The 6,000-nt window shown below is 42.2% G+C and overlaps 1 long non-coding RNA gene across 1 annotated transcript; it reads left to right on the forward strand.

The window, feature by feature from the left end:
* The first annotated feature begins 2,111 nt into the window (after positions 1–2,111).
* Positions 2,112–4,032, forward strand: LOC125261631. Its single transcript, XR_007183389.1, has 2 exons — positions 2,112–2,919; positions 3,326–4,032. It is a non-coding gene; the product is annotated as an uncharacterized LOC125261631 (long non-coding RNA).
* The last annotated feature ends 1,968 nt before the right edge of the window (positions 4,033–6,000 follow it).

The raw sequence follows: 6,000 nt of genomic DNA on the forward strand, positions 1-6,000 counted from the left end.
GAGCTGTTCTAGAGCTGCAGGAACGAGAGGCAGGGGGTATCAAAACTTGACAGTAATATCATTCAGACCACGGTAATCTATGCATGGCCGTAAGCCTCCATCTTTTTTACTCATGAAGAAGAACCCCGCCGATGCAGGGGATGTAGATGGGCGGATGAAGCCTTTGGCCAGCTCCTCCTCAATGTATTTTTTCATGGACTCTGACTCTGGCTGGGAGAGCGGGAAGATACGGCCTCTGGGTGGTGAGGATCCTGGGATGAGATTGATAGCACAGTCGTAAGTGCGATGGGGTGGTAACTGTGATGCACGCACCTTGCTGAATGCCAGAGACAGATCCTGATATTCTTCGGGAAGTTGCAGGTCAGAAGGGGATTCAGCGTTGAGCGAGGGATCGCTGGTTTGAACTGCTCTGAGGGGTAGCGGTGCGCTGGCAGATAGACACTTCATGAGGCAATTCTTGTTCCACTGTGTGATTTGACCCTCTCTCCAGCAGATACTTGGGTTGTGGGTGCATAGCCAAGGCAGACCTAGAATTATGGAGGCAGTAGAAGTGGGTAATACATGGAACTGTATGAGCTCAGTGTGAAATATACCCGTTTGCATGGTTAAGAGTCGCGTGATGGAGTTGATTTGACCGGAGCCCAGGGGTCGCCCATCTATGGCTTCCACTGTGAGAAGAGAGGAGCATTCGATTAAAGGAATTTTGTGACATTGAATGAAAGATTGGGAGATCAAGTTCCCTGCCGCCTCTGAGTCCACAAGCGCCCTTGCTTCTATCCGTGTGTCGTGAACCAGCAGAGTTATGGGTACGGAGACAGACATATCAGAGTTATAGTGTGGATTAGACTCACTCACTGAACGGGGATTTTCTGGTCGAATGCGCACTGGGCAGTTATTGCGAACATGACCGGGGCTGCCACAGTACAGACACAGGCGATGAGTGATACGGTGGCTTCTTTCTTCTTCTGTTAGGTGGTATGCGTTTATCTGCATGGGTTCAGGGCATTCAGCGTCGGCAGGTGGAACATAGCGAACATTACGTCTCAGGCCAGCCCTGCGAGCTCGGATGAGGTTATTCACTTGAATGGCCAGCTCAATGTATTGGTCCAAACTTCTCCCCTCGTTGCGACATGCCAGTTCAGACTGTAAATCATGAGATAATCCTCATCTGAAACAGACTTTTAATGTGTCACTCACCCAACTGGTCTGTGCTGCGAGTGTGCGAAAAGCCAGTGTATACTCAGCTGCTGTCCTTCTTCCCTGAGTTAGTTCCAAGAGTCACTCACCGGCACCCTTTCCGTCACTGGGATAATCAAACACTTCCTTGAACTGCTGCATGAAGTAGTCATACGTGGGGAATGCCGTTCCTTCATCTCTCCATACAGCGGTAATCCATTCCAGGGCTTTCCCGGTAAACAAAGAGCAAACGAAGGCGACCCAGCTGGTGCTGATGGGCGGCGAGTTGACAGGCCTGGGCAGACATTGTTGCACACAGGTGAGAGAAAGCAGCTGGATCTTGTGTTGGCGAAGTCTTCTGTAACGAATCATCACTCTGGCAGGGATCCATTTGCATGCTTTATTAATAACAATCGTGGTTGTACAGGCAGGGTCAGACAGGAACAAACAGGTGTATAGGGAACAGGCAGAATCATGGTCAGAATACAGGCAAAGGGTCAGGGCTGGCAGATATCACTCACAGGTCAGTGGAACAGTGGTAGGCAGCAAAGGTTCAGGAACAGGTAACAGATAGATCAGCAACAGGCGGTCAGACAGATAAATAACGCTCAGTAATGTTCACCTCGGCAAAACAAGACTTTGCGATCAAAGGAAGTGACAGACAGTCTTTTATAGTCCAGGTGATTGGTAACAGGTGGCAAGGTAATCAGTATGCGATGTGGGCTTATGGGGAATGTAGTGAAATCTAAAGTCAGTATTCTGGCGATGGTTCCCTCCGATGGCCAGAGGAGGGAACCACGGAGTTCGTCTCTGTGACAATGAGGCATTTACAGTTTACATTTTAAAAACACAATAACAGCTTAAAAACAGACTTAATTAAATTTACTGGAGTTTTTTTTTTTTTTTCAATCTGTGCATACATATTTCTGTGAAATACACGTTAGGTTGCACAGAAGAAAGCCGATATATGACATATAGCTGATATAGCAGCAGAGGACTGTTATTTTGTTGAACAAACTAATAGTGACGTCAACCCAGGTAACACACGACGTAACAGTTACGTAATGTATTCATACTTTTTGGTAATATCATGACTTACTAATTGACAACGTAACTACGACGTCACATGCCAGTAATTTCATTACCTTCAGATTACCATCTCACAACGTCGTCAGTACGATCTCCTAACGTTATAAGATTACCAAGAACGTTCCAGATACGTCCTCTATTCATAATATATTGGTAATTCCATGACTTACTAGTGTAACCCAGGTCATTAACCTAGGTCACTAGCATTTATTTGCAATTTTATATAACTATTATTGTCATAAAATATATAAATATATAAAAAAAGAAAGAAGAAAAATGCAGTAAAATTGCTTTATAAATTAAATTTAGAAATGCTCTTGAGCCGATTGCTCATTGGTGAGGTGAAAAGTTAGTCCCGCCCCTTGCCGAAAGTTAGCGGACAAGCAGGCAGAACGAGAGTGAACTTGAACGAGAGAAGACGCAGTTGCACAAATTGTGATTAAAATCCTTTGTTTAATAATCCAGCGATAGATTATTAACAAGTTGAATTTATATCTGTGATTATATAACTTTTAGAAACTCGACTGTTTGAGAATAGTATTGTGTGACGACGTTTGAACCGGACATGATGAGACTGACGCAATAAGATATAATATACATCTTTTCCGGGGAGAAACAACTTTATTTTTGTTTTCTGATTTATACTTCTCCTTGGTGAGTACAAACTTCGTTATAAAAAGTGTATTTAGTTATTTTGATTGTGAGTACTGTGAATTGTAATGTGAAAAAGGAATTATAACGGGTAAAAAGTGATGTAAAAGTTTTCAAAAATGCTTTAAAAGTGTGTCAATATGATATATGATTGTATATAGTCGTGTTTAAAGGTTTATAAGATGTTTTACGTGTTAGACGGAAGGAATTTCTTAACGTGAAATGCGCGCCATGCGGTGCTAGGGTGCTAACACTGTGCATAGGCCCTAGTGTTGGATTGAGCACATGGTGAATTAGCATGTATGTTCTCATGTATGTGCAAATGATTTATACAGAGAGTTTGATTTAATTTGAAATGATTTATTTGGACAATGACATTAATGTTTCATTTTGGCTTTGTTGTTACAAGGCTGGGTTTTTTTTTCTTTGTGAGAATTGTGTTCCTGAATCCTGTCCTTGCTGAATATTCGCATTCCGGTCGGGACTGGCGAGCCATTCCATCCTCTCGTACCTGGAAACAGAGAAAAGAGCGTGAAGTCTGCCGAACTGGTAGGATCAAACAAAAGAGCGCGAAGTCTGCCGAACTGGTAGGATCAAACAAAAGAGCGTGAAGCCTGCCGAACTGGTAGGATCAAACTATTTTTGCTTTGATTTTTCTGTTATTTCTCCCGAGTTTTTTCTATCTGGATCTTCGGTGGATAGAAACATTGTTTTTTCTCTCTCCTGGATTAAATTTCTTCTTCCACTTTTTGATGAACATTGCTTTATACTCTTGAATTTGAAATTGAGACACTGAACTTAAACTCAACTGGACATTTAGACTGAGTTGAATGCAAAAACTGAAGCTCATTGTGAAACAGATTTCAAAAATATTTCAAATCTGAACGTCTCAAAACTGAGACACTGATTTTGAAATTGTGTGTGAAATTTATTATTTTACTGTTTTGTTTATTTTTATTCTGAATCTGAACCTTGATTTGGGTTTTTGAATTTGTATACCCTTTTGTTATTTTGGGTTTTATTATTCAATTCACTTGTTATTTCATTGCAATTTAAAGAGAAGGATTGAAGACAAAAAATAATCAATCAAAACAATATACTACATTCTCTTCCATATTGATTGACTTTATTCTTTATTCTACTTTATTCTGTGTGATTAATTGATTACAGACTATTACTAGATTATACTATTATACTTATTACTTACCTTTGCTCCTGTGAGACGATCCTTATCTTCTGATTCTGGTCCAAAGGAATCCCCAGCGGTTAACGTGTTCCACAAGTGTTTTATGCAGTGACCTAGAGTTAGTCAGAGAAGTGCTACACACTAGTAGGACCGCGTTACACGAAAAACTTGGCGAGCCACCAGCCAGGAGCAAAATAACAGCATAGTGTAATAGTTATTAGTCAACTTGATAACCACAACAGTCAATAAAGAAAAATAAAAAAAAATTAAATAAATAAGCCCCCCCTTCTCTTCAAAGAAAATCAGTTCTACAAGCAAAAATGGAAGCTGTGAAACGTGAGAACATTGACGTCAAGAAATCAGTCATTGTAAGTGGCTTAACTCTCTCAGATCCTGATCAAGAATTAGAAGCCTGCTTAATGAAATATGGATCCATCAAACGCAACATAATTATTGACGATCCCAACTCAGAGCACCACCAAAGTGCCATTGTGGAATTTTCTTATGACTCTGCTATGCACAATTTGGAGTCTGCACTGCCTATGACTATCACAAGCACTGTTGATGCTAACATTGTCTTTCATGTGCGCAGCTTGGGAAGTGTGTACACACCTGCAGCAGATAGCAGTGTTACTGAAGGTTATTTGGAGAACCTGAAAGCCATTGCCCGAGCCAGCGGAAAAACACTGCAGGAAGTACTTCAATGTGAGTTGCAAAAGATTTCCACATTAATGTTCCCAGAAAAAGAATCTTCTGTATCTGAGCCAGAATTGGAACAGCCGGTGAATGACAGCAATATGCATACAAGAGAAGCTGAAAACCCTGCCAAGGAGAGTGCATCGGCACCGTCATATTACCATATGAGGAGTCCTGATGCCAGTGTTTCCGAAACCATGTCCTTGAACATACCAACCAGTACCTTGAATCCACCAGGAATTCAACGAGTAGTTATGGAGCACGTAGTAAGGACCAGTGATTCCATGTCTTCTTCACATGTTGCTGTTCGTCTCAAAGTCTTCTCTGGACGAATTCCTCGGCCCAGCCACGAACCTGACTTCGACACCTGGCGTGCCAGTGTGGATTTCCTATTGAATGATCAGTCTCTTTCTGATTTACACAAGACGGGCAAAATTCTTGACAGTTTGCTGCCTCCAGCTTCGGATGTCGTCAAGCACATTAGTCCACATGCTCTGCCATCACATTGCTTAAAGGTGATGGAATCTGTCTATGGCTCAGTGGAGGACGGAGATGAACTGTTCGCAAAGTTCATTGGTGCCCTGCAAAATCAAGGTGAAAAACCTTCCACCTACCTTCACCGTCTTCATGTGATGTTGAGCACTGCAATTAGACGAGGTGGAATTGCTGAAGCTGAACGGAACCGTTGTCTCCTCAAGCAATTTTGCAGGGGTTGCTGGGACAACAGCTTGATCGCTGATCTGCAGCTGGAAGGAAAGAAAGATGCACCCCCTTCTTTCGCTGAATTTGTAGTACTTATTCGTACTGCAGAAGACAAGCAGTCACTGAAAGAAGAAAGGATGAGGAAGCATCTTGGATTAAACAGACATGCTCCTGTTCCACTTAAACTACGGCCAGCGACTCACCAACAGTCTGTATACTGCACCGACATACCTGGTGAGCCCAATGATGAATTACAAAGTCAGTTAAGTGCAAAGCAGAAATCAGTTAAGCCTAAAAGCAAAGCTGAAAAGTCTGAAGTTGAAAGTCTGAAGAAAGAAGTCGCAAAACTTCAAGCACAAATTACCATGATGAAGACCGAGCCTGTTCGCAAAGAAAAGAGCCCCAAGGTGGATGAAATTTCTGAGTTAAGACAGAAGATAGCTGAGCTTCAAGCTCATCTTGTCCCAAGATTTCAAGGGGAGCGTCAAGAGAAGTCTCCA

This window comes from Megalobrama amblycephala, unplaced genomic scaffold (assembly GCF_018812025.1).
Source record: "Megalobrama amblycephala isolate DHTTF-2021 unplaced genomic scaffold, ASM1881202v1 scaffold448, whole genome shotgun sequence".
Taxonomy (NCBI): domain Eukaryota; kingdom Metazoa; phylum Chordata; class Actinopteri; order Cypriniformes; family Xenocyprididae; genus Megalobrama; species Megalobrama amblycephala.